We start from the raw sequence: 15,608 nt of genomic DNA, 5'->3' as shown, positions 1-15,608 counted from the left end.
TAGGCCATAAAAAATTATGTTGGAATACTGTGGATTGTCTTTTTGTAGGCTTTTAAAAACAGTGTGTCATGACATAGGGAATACGTTGTCCAAAGGTACATCTGTATAATAACACATATATCTTTGTGGTTTAAGAGTTAAAGGTTTTTTAAATATATTAATTTTATTTGAATTATCTGAAAAGTAGTTTGATTTAAAATATATAGGAATAATAGGAGTCTTATCTAATCAACACTTTATTATTAAATATCTTTCATTGTTTGGGCTAGAGGGACAAGTGATCATCACATCAGAGTTTCAAAAATTGTACTTTAGACAAGAGAGTTTTTACATGGTTCAACTTTAGGGTCATAATTGCATGATTATTGTGATCTTAAGTGTGCTGCTTTTGATTAAGAACATTTTTAGCCAGTTTTGATAATTATTTGCAAAACTGAATTTGATTAAATAGTCAAATTATTTTGGGCAAAGAAATAAAGACTAGTATTTTATTTTAGCTTCTTCCTAACTTGTTGCTTTTTGGTTGGTTTATTTTATTTTACAGTGTTTGAGGGTTAGACCCACATTTAAAATACACACATATATATGATGATTGCCTCAGTTATGTCTTTATTTGGGTCTACTTTTTTTAAAAATATAATTTTATTGGTTGAGAATCAAATGTTTTATTTTACAACTTGGAAATGACAAGTAAATATTGATTTTAGAGAGGAAAGGAAAGGAAAGGAGAGGGAGAGAGAGATAGAAACATCAATGATGAAAGAGAATCATTGATCGGCTGCCTCCTGCATGCCCCTTACTGGGGATTGAGCCTGCAACCTGTGCATGTGCTTTTGGCCAAAATTGAGCCCAAGGCCCTTCAACCCACAGGCCAACACTCTATCCACTGAGCCAAACTGGCTAGGGCTGAGTCTGCTTTTAAAAGTTTCTTTTTCTTACCTCTTTGTGGCTTAAAAGGGATGGTAAAATGTTCCCAAGTTAAAATTTAGTAAAATACTGACTTTCTCCCCTCTCCTTTTGATGGCAAGATCTTGAAGGACTCTTGTTGGTGAAAAAGTGACCAAATCGTAATCAAGATTTATTATACTCCTAGATTCTATCATGCTATATCTATCTATCTATCTATCTATCTATCTATCTATCTATCTATCTATCTATCTAAAAAGGGATAATATGCAAATTAGGCTGGGATGCTCTAACGTAGGGGTGTCGAACTCAATCAGAGAAGGGGCCAAAATCTAAACTCCAGCCTAAATCGCGGGCCGAATGGTTTACTGAACAGTCATAAACTGACAATGTCATAAACTGACAGCGGAGTGCAGTGATGACAGCGCGGTGCGGGCCACATTGCAAGGCCTGGTGGGCTGGATTTGGCCCGCGGGCCTTGTGTTTGACACATGTGCTCTAACGGGTCACTGCTGGACCGGAGGAGGTTGCATGCGCAGGTGAGGCCTGGAGTGGAGACGGAGACAGAGACTGGGCCTGCCCAAGCTGGTGTGGCGGCAGCTCTGCATCCCTGGAGCAGAGACAAGCAGGGGGGCCAGGGGACACTGCAAGTTAGGCACGGGTCCCAGCTCCCCACATGAGTCAAACACGGGCCCTGGCCCCCTGCTGTGCGGGTCCTGGGTCCCCCACAGGGTGCCTCCATGTGCTATTTCAATTGCGCACTGGGCCTCTGATATATATATGCAAAATATGCAAATTGTCCTCATTGGAGTTCCATCAGGGGACCAATTGCTTATTATGATATGGTGGTGGTGTGTAACAAGGGAGGGACCCGGCCGGCAGCTGGAAGGAAGGCCCTGGCTGCCAGCCGTCAGCCAGCAGCCAGAAGGCCCCAATCAGCTCTGATCACTGGCCAGACTTAGGAACCCTACCCATGCATGAATTTCATGCACCGGGCTTCTAGTCTATAATAATACGCATCCCATCAATTTAATAATTGCCTTTGGGGGGAGGGGGAAGAAAAATTATTGTTAGATATATAAATTTAAAAATAAATTTTGATAAAGGAAATAGTCCAAACATCCATATTATTTGGATTCTTCAGAAACACTAAATTTTAGCCGAAACTGGTTTGGCTCAGTGGATAGAGCATTGGCCTGCGAACTGAAAGGTCCCGGGTTCGATTCTGGTTCGTACCTTGGTTGTGGGAACATCCCCAGTAGGGGGTGTGCAAGAGGCAGCTGATCGATGATTCTTTCTCATCGATGTTTCTAACTCTATCCCTCTCTCTTCCTCTCTGTAAAAAATCAATAAAAAAAATTAAAAAAAAAAAAAGAAACACTAAATTTTAATTCAGTCTTTTAAAGTCAGGGATCTTCTGAATCACACTAGTTTGTAGCAGTTATTCATAGCTTCATAGGACTGCTTTCTTCTCACAGTACCTGAAGCTTTAGGACTGACAATATAATTTTGAGGCTTATTGTAGAAATGCAGAACCTTTATCAGATAAATGTTTTGAATTGGTTGTTCAGTCCTTTCTTTTGTCTTTTATGTGTTCTGAAATTTGACAATTCTGCCTTTGTTTAAATTTTCTTTTTGTTCTTTTTCTTCTAGAGGCATTATTTTCAATGACGTTTGTAAATGGGGGTTTTAAATTTTGGTTAAATTCAGTAGCATGAAAGTGTTACAGTGGACTGTATTAGCACTCCAGGGTCCTAGATTCTAGTTTGATTTCTCTCATAATTGAGTTTATATGATTGAACAGATCATGGAGCTATGTTGAACCCAGTTGTCTAATGATGTAAAAAGAGAGAAGTGTTTTTACTTCTGACTTAAACATTTTTAATTGTAAAACATTTTTTTTAAAATGATAGGGCAGTAGATTCTTATTTAAATTTAAGTAGATAAGTTGATTCTTAATCTTTAAAAAGAATTTAAGGGTGACTCAATGGAGTAATTATTATAAAGCAAAAATATTGACAAAGGATTTCTAAATGTAAGATTTTAGAATTTCTATACAGTAAGTTCTCTCTTAACGTCATTGATATGTCCTGTGTCTTTAAGCTAAAATGCATATCATGAAACCAGTTTTACCCTGTTCTAATTGATATAAACAGGGTTAAGTTCCTACAGCATTTCATCAACAATACTGAAACAATATTGAACAAAACTATGTTTCAAGAACTGCTGTATTCTTTTATTATAAGACAGTAAAGATGATAACGTTAATATTTCTAAAAATTTATGCTCAAGGTTATTTGAAATGTACACTTAAATTGATTTTATTTTAGGGAAAGTTATTACGTATTCAAACAAACTTTTCTATATTTTCTATGTGAATCAAATAACTATCATGGGGAAAAATTAATGCACATCATAGAGTATCACTTACTATCAGCTGTTTTCCCCTAAAACCAATTTTACCACTTTAATAGACTTCATTTGACTAACAGTCTAGCCTTCATATTGCCATTCAGTTTTTTAAAACTTCATTTATTAAAAATTGAATCTTTGTATTACTGTTTTAAAAGCAGCATATAGGTATATACTCTGTGTGTGTGTGTGTGTGTGTGTGTGTATGTGTGTGTATTCATTTTCACTATAAGTATCTTTCAGGAAATAGGATATTTCTTTAGGATTGTTTCCAGAGCTAGAATTTCTGGGACAAAGGCCATGAATGATTTTTAAGCTGTCAGAATTAAAAGCAGCAATTTTTGTAATGTATATGCCAAATCATAGTCGAGATGATTCTCTTTAGGATTGATTTAAAAGTTTGTTACTAAGAAAGATTGGTTTCATATGCTTCTAATACTTAAACCTTTTTAAAAAATATTTTACTGACTTTTTACAGAGAGGAAGGGAGAAGGATAGAGAGTTAGAAACATTGATGAGGGAGAAACATCGATCAGCTGCCTCCTGCACACCCCCTACTGGGGATGGGCCTGCAACCAAGGTACATGCCCTTGACTGTAATTGAACCTGGGACCCTTCAGTCTGCAGGCTATTGCTCTATCCACTGAACTAGACGGGTCAAGGCAAGTAAACCTTTTGAATTGCTTCTATTTTAATATGGTAGCAGCTAAAATATGACTTAACTAATTATCTTATAAGATCTTTTTAATGTTAGTAACTGAAATCTTATTTTAAGCCATGACATATCTATTGTATTTAATTAGTATTTATTTTTATTTTATTTTTTAAAAATATATTTTATTGATTTTTTTTTTTTTTTTTTTTTTTTTTTTTACAGAGAGGAAGAGAGAGGGACAGAGAGTTAGAAACATCGATGAGAGAGAATCATCAATCAGCTGCCTCTTGCATACCTCTTGCTGGGGATGTGCCCGCAACCAACATACTTGTCCTTGACGGGAATCAAACCTGGGACCTTTCAGTCCGCAGGTGGACACTCTATCCACTAAGCCAAACCGGTTTCGGCTAGTATATATTTTTAGATAGATTAGATACTAGAGATAGGAGATGATGAAACATAGGTTCAAGACCTTTTTATATGAACTATATTTAGTTTTTCTTTTCTATATTTCCTATCCATAGGGTGTATATCACTAATATATGTTGTTTTTATTAATGTGTATGTACAAAAAAGTAGTGGAATCAACCTAAATCTTTTGCCTTAATTTAAGGTTTACATTTTTCTCCTCCTCGTCTGGGACACATGTATGTTTAGGTGAGAAAAATAAAACATTTGCTTGTGTACTTTTTTATAACATAATTCACTACACTGTAGAGCAGAACTCTGAAGAAGTAGTAACAGTACTGGAGACAATTCAAGATATCTCTGTAGAAATTAGTTAAAAAGTCTGTTTACAAGGTTGGCCTTCGGCTGATGAGTAGGAACTTGGAATTGGGGAGGGTTTCCATTGTTCACTAACAGAGTAGGAGGTTTACTGTTCCTAAACTCTTTGTGCAAACAGTGTGGTTTATGCTGCTACCTTCTTTGCTGTTGAGAATTTGGAATTCTGGGATGTGCTAGGCTGAGGGTGCCTATCAGGAACCCTTCCCCTATAAAAACCTTGTGTACTGAGTCTCTAATGAGCTTCTCTGAGCATATATGTAGCATACTGGAAGAAGAATACACTGTGTGATCCCTCATGAGAGGAAGAGAGTGTAAGGAATCTTACACATGAATTTCTTTAGACTCCTGTGTCTTTTCAGCCCTGAGATCTGAAGTGTCAGCTTACCATATTGCTGTGATAAATCTTAGTCATGAGTGCCATTCTATGCTGAGTCCTTTGGATTCCAGTGAATTTCTGAACATAGAGATGGGTTTGGGTGCCTCCAATCAAGTATCTTTGTTACTAAATTTATTGAGAAACTCTGAGTTATATATTAAAGAAGCTTCATTTATACAGTAATTATAAACATCATGTAGAAAATTTAGTGTATTTCTGATGTTATTCTGTAACTTTTAGCATTTTATTTAAGGAAGTCCTGGTCTTCTGCATACAGTATAGTTACCTAGAGTACCTTAGAGGTTTGTTCAACAGGTTGCATCAAATTGCAAATAACTCCACAGCATCTAAACTTTTAATTGTTAAATGATTGCAGTTAAATACTTTCATTAAACGTACTCCCTTCTGCTAAGAACAGCTAGTGGTAGAAATGGACTTGTCTCTGAAGTACTGAAAGAGCAAATGGGGAGAGAAAAATGTTCTGAACTGAATGTTGGGGTAGATCTTTTATATTCACCCTTTACATCATTAATGATTACACTTTTACATGATTAATTCTTAATATGTTTAAGACCCTGTTAGAATATAGGAGTACAATATAAACATAGTATCTGTGTGTTTTTTGTTTGTTTGTTTGTTTATTTTTCTCTAACTGCATTGTTTTATTTAGGGGGAGGTAGTTATGATTGGGGAATTTGGTTAAAAATGAAAAAAATAAGAAATGTATTCTTAGTGGTAGCTTGGTTTTTGTATTCCTGAATATGCTCGTATAAATTTTTTAGTATGGTTTTTCTCTTGGATGAAACCTCAACTATTGGCCCTGTTGTTAAGAAGATTATGTTTCCCCTATTTGTCTTCAATTCAGATTCATCTGTTCAATGTATGATATATTTTGGTAATTCTAATCTAAACCATTTTCTTGAATGTAGTCATACATGACAATTTATTATTGGGGGTTTAGTTTAGTTATTGGAACTTGGTTAAAGTCATTAGTGCAATCTATATATATTTGGTCTCATTGATTTGGAAAGAGGAACACTAGGATAATCACACTGCTCTGTAAGAAGAATGTCCTTCACTCCAAATTCTTTTGAATTCCCCTCTTTTACAATGGCTTGTGTCGCATTTGCTTTTAAATAATGATATCTATTTCTTTAGATAGCATGACCATTTACATTTCTTCTCCTAACTTCTTGTTTTACTCAGATAATTCTGGTGATGGCATTCTCCATTTCCTGATCATAATAGCTATTGCTGTATTTAGCATCTTGATTGTTGGTACCAAACTGAGGACTTTTCATTTCTGTATCTCTCTTGTTTCAACAAATTTATTGAGTGCTAATACTGTGCCATTACATATGTAGTTGGGAATGGTTCTGAATAAGAGAGTATTAAGGCACATTTCTTCCCTACAAAAAGATAATTTGAATTGTGTAGTTCTTGCAACAAAAGATCAAATACAAAATGAAGAGAATTTTTAAATATGACTATTAAAATTTTTGTAGGGTAAGAAAATATTTCATAAGGACAAATTGGATTTTCTGTAAAGAAGGGGTTTAGAGAATTTGGTATTGGGAAGGATGGTTGTTAATTAACATAATAGAGGAGTTTATTCAATAATGCATATGGGCCATAATTTGGATACTTTGTTGGACACATGAAGAAACATAGTGTCTTCAGGGAAGTTGTATGAAATTTTCAAGTGAAGTGAAGAAAATCATAATTTTATTTATTGCCTTTCTATCCATTTTATTTTTTTCAAGGGTTCTTAAATGTCTTTTCATAAAGTTTTATAATTTTCTGTCTTAAATATATTTTGTTAGGTATTTTCAAATTTATTTTGAGCATTTGTTGATATTATAATTGTCTTAAAATTTTTTTCTAATTGTTTATTTCTAGTGTGTAAATATGTGTATGGTTTTGTATGTTGATTATTTTGATAAATTATATTATTTCTAACATTTTGTAGATTTTTATACCTGCAAATAATGATACTTTTATCTATTCCTTTGTAATCTGTTTTCTGTTTTTGCATTGGCTAAGTAAGGCCTTTATTGTTGTATAGAAGTAGTCATAGTTGACATTTTTATTTTGTTCCTGATTTTAAAAGGAATGTTTCTAATGTTTTCATATTTTTTAGTATCTTCATTCTGGCATCTCAGATGCATTTGTATCTGAGAGGACTTTTTTTGACTTCTCCGAGAAAAGAAAATCACTTCCGTTATTTTCTGGAAAGGATTTAAAAACAACTGAAGCACATTTCATATAAGTCTGTGGGCCACAAACATGAGCAAGACAAAAAGTACTCAGTTTTATGGAGTTCATACTTATTTTATGAATTTTTTGGTTTGAATTGTTTACCATTATCATGACAATTAAAAAGTTTTAGTTGATAGGTATTGCCAAATTTCTCCCCAATAGAGATTATAGCAATTAATACTAAAAGTGTATGACAGTATTTATATGCCATGCACACTTATACTAATTGTCTAAATAAACTTAAATCTATGCCAGTCCTTGAAAAGGTTGCTTTTATACTACATTTAATTCGCATTTCTTTAGTTATCAGTGAAAATAAGCATCTTTTTATATGTTTGAGGCATTTAAAAAATATATTTTATTGATTTTTTACAGAGAGGAAGGGAGAGGGATAGAGAGTTAGAAACATCGATGAGAGAGAAACATCGATGAGCTGCCTCCTGCACGCCCCCTACTGGGGATGTGCCCGCAACCAAGGCACATGCCTTTTACCGGAATTGAACCTGGGACCTTTCCACTGAGCCAAACCAGTTAGGTGTGTTTGAGGCATTTTTTATGCACTGGTCAGTTGTATAATTTCTTTATTTTCTGTTGGTTAATTTTTATTTTCTTAATGATTTTAAGATATATATTTAGCCCTTTATTTTGTTGCAAATACCTCTTTGTTGTGTAGAAATATTTATTTACTTATTTACTTACTTGCTAGAGGCCCGATGTGTGATATTCGTAACAAGGGTGTTGGCCCCTTGCAGCCAAGCCACATCTGGAAGGTTGTCCTGAAGATCATCTGGCCTAATTAGCATATTGCTTTTTTATTATTATAGATTATTAATCCTCACCTGGAGCTATTTTTCCATTGGTTTTTAGAGAGAATGGAAGCGAGGGGGAGAGAGAGAAACATCAATTTGAGAGAGTTACATAGATTGGTTGTCTTCCATACCTGGGCCAGGGTTCGAGCCTGCAACTGACTGGAATGTGTGCCCTGGATTGGAATAGAATCCAAGACTCTTCAGTCCATGGGCTGATGCTATATCCACTGAGTTAGGGCACAAATATTTGTTTTTTGTGGAAGTCAAATTGACTTTTTATTTTTTTGACGTTTATATTTTTATCTTTATAACATTTTTTATGCATATTCTTTGAGACACCTCATTTTAAACTTTTAAATATTTAATCTATTAGATATTTATGTGGGGATAATGAAAGGATGAGTTGCTTTTATTTGTCTAAACTAAATCTGTTTGCATATATCTTTATTCATTTCATCATTTAATGATGGCTGTTACTGTAGGTTTTATTGCTTTTTAATATCTACCGTGTTTCCCTGAAAATAAGACATCCTCTTATTTTCGGGGAAACAGCTTAGTAGTCTTACACCATACTTTTTTCTTCTTGCTTTTATGTTTTAACCAGGGGCCCTGTGCACAAACTCATGCACCTTGAAAGTAACTGTGGACCACAAATCTGCAGTAGGCATAGGAGTGGGAGTGGGTGTTGACCAATCTTCAATGCTCCCGCCCTTCCCCTCCTGCCATGCCTCTGGTCCCCTGTTTGCTGGCAGACTCGCTGACAGCTTGTAGTGATTGGTGCCAGTGCCAGTATTGGGTACAAGCAGGGCCAGCGCCATCAGTGGGTGTGAGCAGTGGCTGCTGCCCCAATCACCCTTCAGGAGCAGGGGAAGGTGGAGAAGCCCTCAGGGACGAGTAGTAGCTCTGGTGCCAGCTATGGGTGCAAACGGGGCCCGTGCTGGAAGCAGGTATGAGGGCAAAACTGCAGTATGTGGCAACAAAGAATTTCAGTAACTGCCAGAGGCTCATCCCGATGACAGTGACTCGTCTTGCTTTGACCTGGAGCTTTGCTCACCTGATCCACCATCCTCCCGAGGCTAACACGAAGCATGTTCTGCACACGCCCCCTGGTGGTTAGCGCATGTCATAGAGACTGGTTGTTCAGTTCTGCAGTTTGGTCTATTTGCATATTAGCCTTTTATTACAATATATAGGATTTTTTTCCTTGTCCTTTGTTATTCCTCAGTTCTGGCTTTTCTTTAATAATTTTTCTGTCTCTTTTTTTTTTTTTTTTTTTTTTTTTTTTTAGGGCCCACCTTTTTATTCTTTTTTTTTTTTTTTTTTTTAAATAAATTTTTATTGTTCATATTATTACAAGTGTTCCTTTCCCCCCCCCCCCTTCCCACCCCACCCTCTGCCCTTTCCCCACTCCCCATTGTCCTCATCCATAGGTGCACAGTTTATGTTCAGTCTCTTCCCACATTCCCCTCTTCCCTTTTCCCCAAGAATCATCAGTTCACTCCCCTTCCATACCTCTGATTCTATTATATTCAACAGTTAATATTGTTCATCAGATTTTTTTTTTTAATTTCCTTGGTTTTTAGATTCACTTGTTGATAGTTACGTATTTGTTGTTCATAATTTTTATCTTTATTTACTTTCTCTTCTGAAAGAACCCCCTTCAGCAATTCATATAATTCTGGTTTGGTGGTGATGAACTCCTTTAGCTTTTTTTTATTAGTGAAGCTCTTTATCTGACCTTCGATTCTGAGTGATAGCTTTGCTGGGTAGAGTATTTTTGGCTGTAGGTTCTTGCTATTCATCACCTTGAATATTTCTTGCCATTCCCGTCTGGCCTGCATGGTTTCTGTTGAGAAATCAGCTGACAATCGTATAGGTGCTCCTTTATAGGTAACCACCTGCTTAGCTCTTGCTGCTTTTAATATTCTCTCTTTGTCCTTTGCTCTTGGAATCTTAATTATGATTTGTCTTGGTGTGGTCCTCTTTGGATTCCTCTTATTTGGAGTTCTGTGTGCTTCCTGGACTTGTAAGTCCAATTCTTTCCCCAGGTGGGGGAAGTTTTCTGTCACTATTTCTTTCAGTATGTTTTCGATATCTTGCTCTCTCTCATCTTCTGGGACCCCCATGATTCTGATGTTGGATCGTTTGAAGTTGTCCCAGAGGTTTCTTACATTATCTTCAATTTTCTGGATTCTCTTGCCTTCTAGCTTCTGCAGAGGAGTGTCTTCTGGCTCTTTATGTTCCAAATCTTTGACTTGATTCTTGCGATCTTCTATTCTGTTTTTAGGACTCTGTAGAATATTTTTTATTTCAGACAATGTATTCTTTATTTCTTGTTGATCCCTTAGCATTTCTTGTTGATCCCTTTTCATATCCTCATAGGTCTCATTTATTTTATCGGCCTTTTCTAGGAGTCTCTTGAAAAACCCTATAAGTGTGGTTTTGAACTCTATATCCAGTCGCTTTTTGTCCTCCATTTCTTTCGTTTGTGATCTATTTGGTTTAGGCATTTTCGCAGGCAGCTTTCCTGATGGGGGCGGAGTTTCAGGGTGGAGCCTACAGCCTTGGCTTCTGTCAGCCCCGCCCTATGCGACTCCTGAGACTCAGGGTCCTTCAGTACTTGTTGCAAGCGCCTCTGAGAGAAAGGTGCCCTCGATTTTCGCCTGCTACCAAACAGTGTAAGCTCTCCCGCAATGGGCCCGAAACTGGGGTTCAGTTCAGTTGGAAGTGGAGTTGGAGGTGGCGTTCAGAGCAGTCTGGAGCCTGTCTCCTTCCCGCCAGGGCAGTCCTACGGCACAGCCGGCCGGCCCTTCTCTGCGCGCTGTGTGCGCGCCTCTGGGACCTCCTTTCGCTGCTTCCCCGAGTACCGCCTTACAGCCCAGCTCCCTCTGGATGAGCCTGGGTCCCTGGGGTCTGGCCTAGAACGGGGGTTCAGAGTAGTTGGGGGCCCAGCACAGTCCGAGTGTTTATCTCCTTCCCGCTAGGGAACGCCAGCCAGGCACTCGGCCTCCCTCCTCTCCGGCTCTGTACTCTCCGCGCGCGCCGCGTGTCTCCGTACCTTGGGCTTTTACAGCTCCTCCGCACTTCCTTCTGGTTTTCTCCTTGCTTCTCGTTGTAGAATTTTCAGTCAGTTGACTTTCCTGTAGTTCTGGGTAATGTCCATTTTATATTTTAGTTGTATTTTATTGAAATTGTTGCGTGCGGCTGCGGCTAGGTGCCTACCCGAGCAGCCATCTTGGATTCTCTCTTTTCTGTCTCTTCTTAATGTTTATTTTTCCACATGGGTAATTTTAAAAATTTTGTTGTTATTTTTGTTAAACTAACATTATTGTGTTTTTAAATTAATTAAGGGTAGAACTGACATCTTTATAGCAGACTAGAGACACCTGGTGCATGAAATTTGTGCACGGAGGCAGGGGTGTCCCTTAGCCTAGCCTATACCCTCTCCAGTCTGGGACCCCTTGGGGGATGTCTGATTGCCGGTTTAGGCCTGATTGCCCATTGTTGCCCTCCCCTGCCGGCCATCTTGTGGTGGCCATCTTGTGACCACATGGAGGCAGCCATCTTGTGCATGGGCATGATGGTCAATTTGCATATTTATCTCTTTATCATATACAGTAGGGTACACAGGTACTTATTTTCTTTTGTACAAGTTATCTTTTGTTTCTATAAGTAGAGTTCAACCTTTTCATCATATAAGTCCTGAAAATTTATAGTTAAGTTTATACCTAGACTAGAAGGCCGGTGCATGAAAGTTTGTGCACTGGCAGGGAGGGGTGTCCCTGGGGCGGGTGTTCCTGTTTGGCCTACCCCTCTCACAGACGAGGAGCCCTCAGGAGATGTATTCTTCTGCAGGAGTGCCAATTGGGGAGTGCCACCCCATCACCTCGCTGCTACTGCCACCTCCCGCCGCCACATCTGTAGGCACTTGGCCTCGCTCCTTAGTGCTAGCCCTACGGCAATCTGGGCCAGTCCAGCTGGGGGAGGTTGAGGCACAGCAGGTTGCACCCTGTCCAGCCTCTGTGTAGGTGTGGTGTTGGGACCAGGCCTGCACTGCTGCCTCTCTGACTGCCTCTGTGGAAGGGCAGCACTGGGACCTGGACCGCACCGCCCCCTCTCCCACTGCCTCTGGAAGGGGCCTATGTGCTGGACTGGCCCACGCTGAGGCCTCTCCTGTGTTGCCCCCTTTGCAAAAGGGTCTGTGGTACCACCTTCCTCCGCTCCCGTGGCCACTGCTGCTTTTCCCATGCCACCAGCCTTCAACCCTTGCAGCCACCATGGCTGCCGGCTCTCAGCCCTTGTAGCTACTGTGGCTTTGTCAGGAAGGACATCTGAGTAGTTGTCCTGAAGATGTCTAATCTAATTAGCATATTACCCTTTTATTAGTGTAGATATTTTATCTTTTTTTATTTGTGTGATCTCTTATTTTTTTTTTTTTTTTAATAATTGTTTATTGTTGAAATATGACTTCCTTTTTCTCCCATTAACCCCTTTTGCCCCCTGGCCAGTCATTTAGCACCCTGTTGTCTGTGTTCATGGGTTATACATACACTGATGGCCAGATTATTATGATCTCTGAATGCATAATAATCTGGCCACTTGGAATAGATAGATAGACAGATAGATAGATAGATAGACAGACAGACAGACAGACAGATAGATATAGGTCCAATGCATGAATTCGTGCATGGATGGGTCCGGCCAGCCTGGACAGGAAGAGGGGACATGGGCATTTCGCCAGCCTGCCTGCTGATAGAACTCCTGGTTGAGGGGACAATTTGCATATTAGCCTTTTATTATATAGGATATACACTAAGTGGCCAGATTATTATGCGTTCAGAGATCATAATAATATGACCACTCAGTGTATATGCATACAAGGTCTTCGGTTGATTACCTCCCTCCACCCACTCTCCCTTCCCCATCTTCCCTCTGAGATTCTGCACTCTGTTCCATGCTTACATGTCTCTGGATCCTCTCATTCATCAGTTTATTTTGTTGCTTAGATTCCACATTTGAGTGCGATCATGGGATACTTACCGTATTTTTCGGACCATAAGACGCACTTTTTTTCCCCCCAGAAGTGGGGGGAAAAAGTCCCTGCGTCTTATGGTCCAAATATAGCCTACACATATACTGTAAAAAAAAAGTTTTTTTACTTGCCCGGCTCTGTGTGGTCTCTGTGTGCTTGCCCGGCTCTAAAATGGTTCTAAATGCTGCTGTTTACTTTACAGGGTTGATTACATGTGTTTATGACTGTGATGTTGGGTTTTAATGCACATAAAATATTTTAGGACACTATTTGTTTCAGAATCTTTTTTTCTTCATTTCCCTTCTCTAAAAACTCGTGTGTCTTATGGTCCGAAAAATACGGTATATTTCTCATACTGACTTATTTCACTTAGCATTATACTCTCCAGGTTCCTATGCTGTCTCAAAGGGGTAAGAGATTTCTTTTTTACGTTGAGTAGTATTCCATGGTAGAAATGTACTGCAGCTTTTTTATCCGCTCATCTACTGATGGGCACTTGGGCTGTTTCCTGATCTTAGCTATTGTAAATTGTGCTGCTATGAACATAGGGGTCATACATTCTTTCTGATTAGTGCTTTGTGGTTCTTAGGATATATTCCTAGGAGTTGGATCACTGGGTCAACGGGAAGATCCATATTTAATTTTTTGAGGAAACTCCATGCTGTTTTTCATAATGGCTGCACCAGTCTGCATTCCCACCAGCAGGGTTCTAGGTTTTCCTTTTCTCCGCATCCTCACCTGCACTTGTTACTTGTTGATTTGTTGATGTTAGGCATTCTGACAGGTGTGAGATGATACCTCATTGTTGTTTTGATTGCCATCTCTCAGAAGAGCAATTTTTTCATATATCTCTTGGCCATCTGTATGTCCACTTTGGAGATGTGTCTATTTAAGTCCTTTCTCATTTTTTAATTGGATTGTTTGTCTTCCTTTTGTTAAAATGTCTGAGTTCCTTATATATTTTCTATATTAGCCCTTTATCAGATGTATCATTGCCAAATATGTTCTTCCTTACGGTGGGCTCTCTTATCATTTATTGATCATTTTAAAAAATAAGCTTTTTATTTTGGTGTAGTCTCATCTGTTTATTTTCTCCTTGGTTTTCTTTGCCGTAGGAGATGTATCTATAAACATATTGTTACGAGAGATGCCTGAGATTTTGCTGCCTATGGTTTCTTCCAGGATTTTTATGATTTTACGGTTTACATTTAAGTCTTTTATCCATTTTGAGTTTATTCTTGTGTATAGTGTAAGTTGGTGGTCTAGTTTCATTTTTTGCATCTATCTGTTCAATTTTCCCAACACCATTTATTGAAGGGACTATCTTAACTCCATTGTATGCTCTTTCCTCCTTTGTCAAATATTAATTGAGCATAATGGTTTAGGTTGATTTCTGGGTTCTCTGTCCTGTTTCATTGATCTATATGCCTGTTTTTGTGACAGTACCAGCCTATTTTGATTACTGTGGCTTTGTAATATAAGTTGAAATCTGGTATTGTGATTCCTCCAACTTTGTTCTTCTTTCTCAAAATTGCTGGAGCTATTCATGGTCTTTTTTTTTAAATTCCATATACATTTTTGGAGTATTTGTTCTAGCTCTGTGAAATAAGCCGTTGGTATTTTTTTTTTTTTCTTTTCTTTTGCTGCTGGTATTTTAATAGGGATTGCATTGAATCTGTAAATTGCCTTGGGGTGTGTGGACATTTTAATGATGTTGATTCTCCCAATCCATGAACACAGTATATTCTTCCATTTGTTTATATCTTCTTCTATCTTTTTTTTTTTTTTTTTTTTTTTTTTTTAACTTTCTGTAGTTTTCCGAGTACAGGTCTTTTGCTTCCTCAGTAAGTTATTGTTTGTTAATTTTTGTTGTTGTTGTTGCAATGATAAAGGTGGTTGTTTATTTAGTTTCTCTTTCTGAGAATTCATTAATGGTGTATTAAAAAAAAAAAACCTATCAATTTTTGGGTGTTGATTTTGTATCCTGCTACATTGCCAAATTCATTTATTAAATCTAGTTTTTTTGGTGGAATGTTTAGGGTTTTCTAGGTACAATATCATGTCTTCTGCGAATAATGAGAGTTTTACTTTCTCCTTTCCAATTTAAATACCTTTTATTTCTTCTTGTCTGATCACTGTGGGTAGGACTTTCAGTGCTCCCTATAATAATAAAGCATAATATGTTAATTATACCAGACAGGCAAACCACCTTCCGGACATTATTTTGGATGTCCTTCTGGCTGAAACCGCGGCAGCAGGGGCCAAGGCTGAGGCAGTTAGGGGTGAACAGGTGGGCTAGCAGTTAGGGGAAATCAAGCAGGCAGAGTGGTTAGGGGCGATTAGGCAGGCAGGCAGGCAGGCAGAGGTAGGTAG

General features: G+C 38.2%; 1 protein-coding gene across 4 annotated transcripts in view; it reads left to right on the top strand.

Moving 5' to 3' along the window:
- The window catches only part of PAN3 (poly(A) specific ribonuclease subunit PAN3), a 168,170-nt gene that overhangs the window by 96,362 nt on the left and 56,200 nt on the right, over positions 1 to 15,608 (top strand). The window lies entirely within an intron of this gene.

The sequence above is a fragment of the Pipistrellus hanaki genome (assembly GCF_964339955.1).
Source record: "Pipistrellus hanaki genome assembly, chromosome: 3".
Classification (NCBI taxonomy): Eukaryota; Metazoa; Chordata; class Mammalia; order Chiroptera; family Vespertilionidae; genus Pipistrellus; species Pipistrellus hanaki.
The sequence above is the reverse complement of the archived record's forward strand: the minus strand, read 5'-3'. Positions and strand labels throughout refer to the sequence as shown.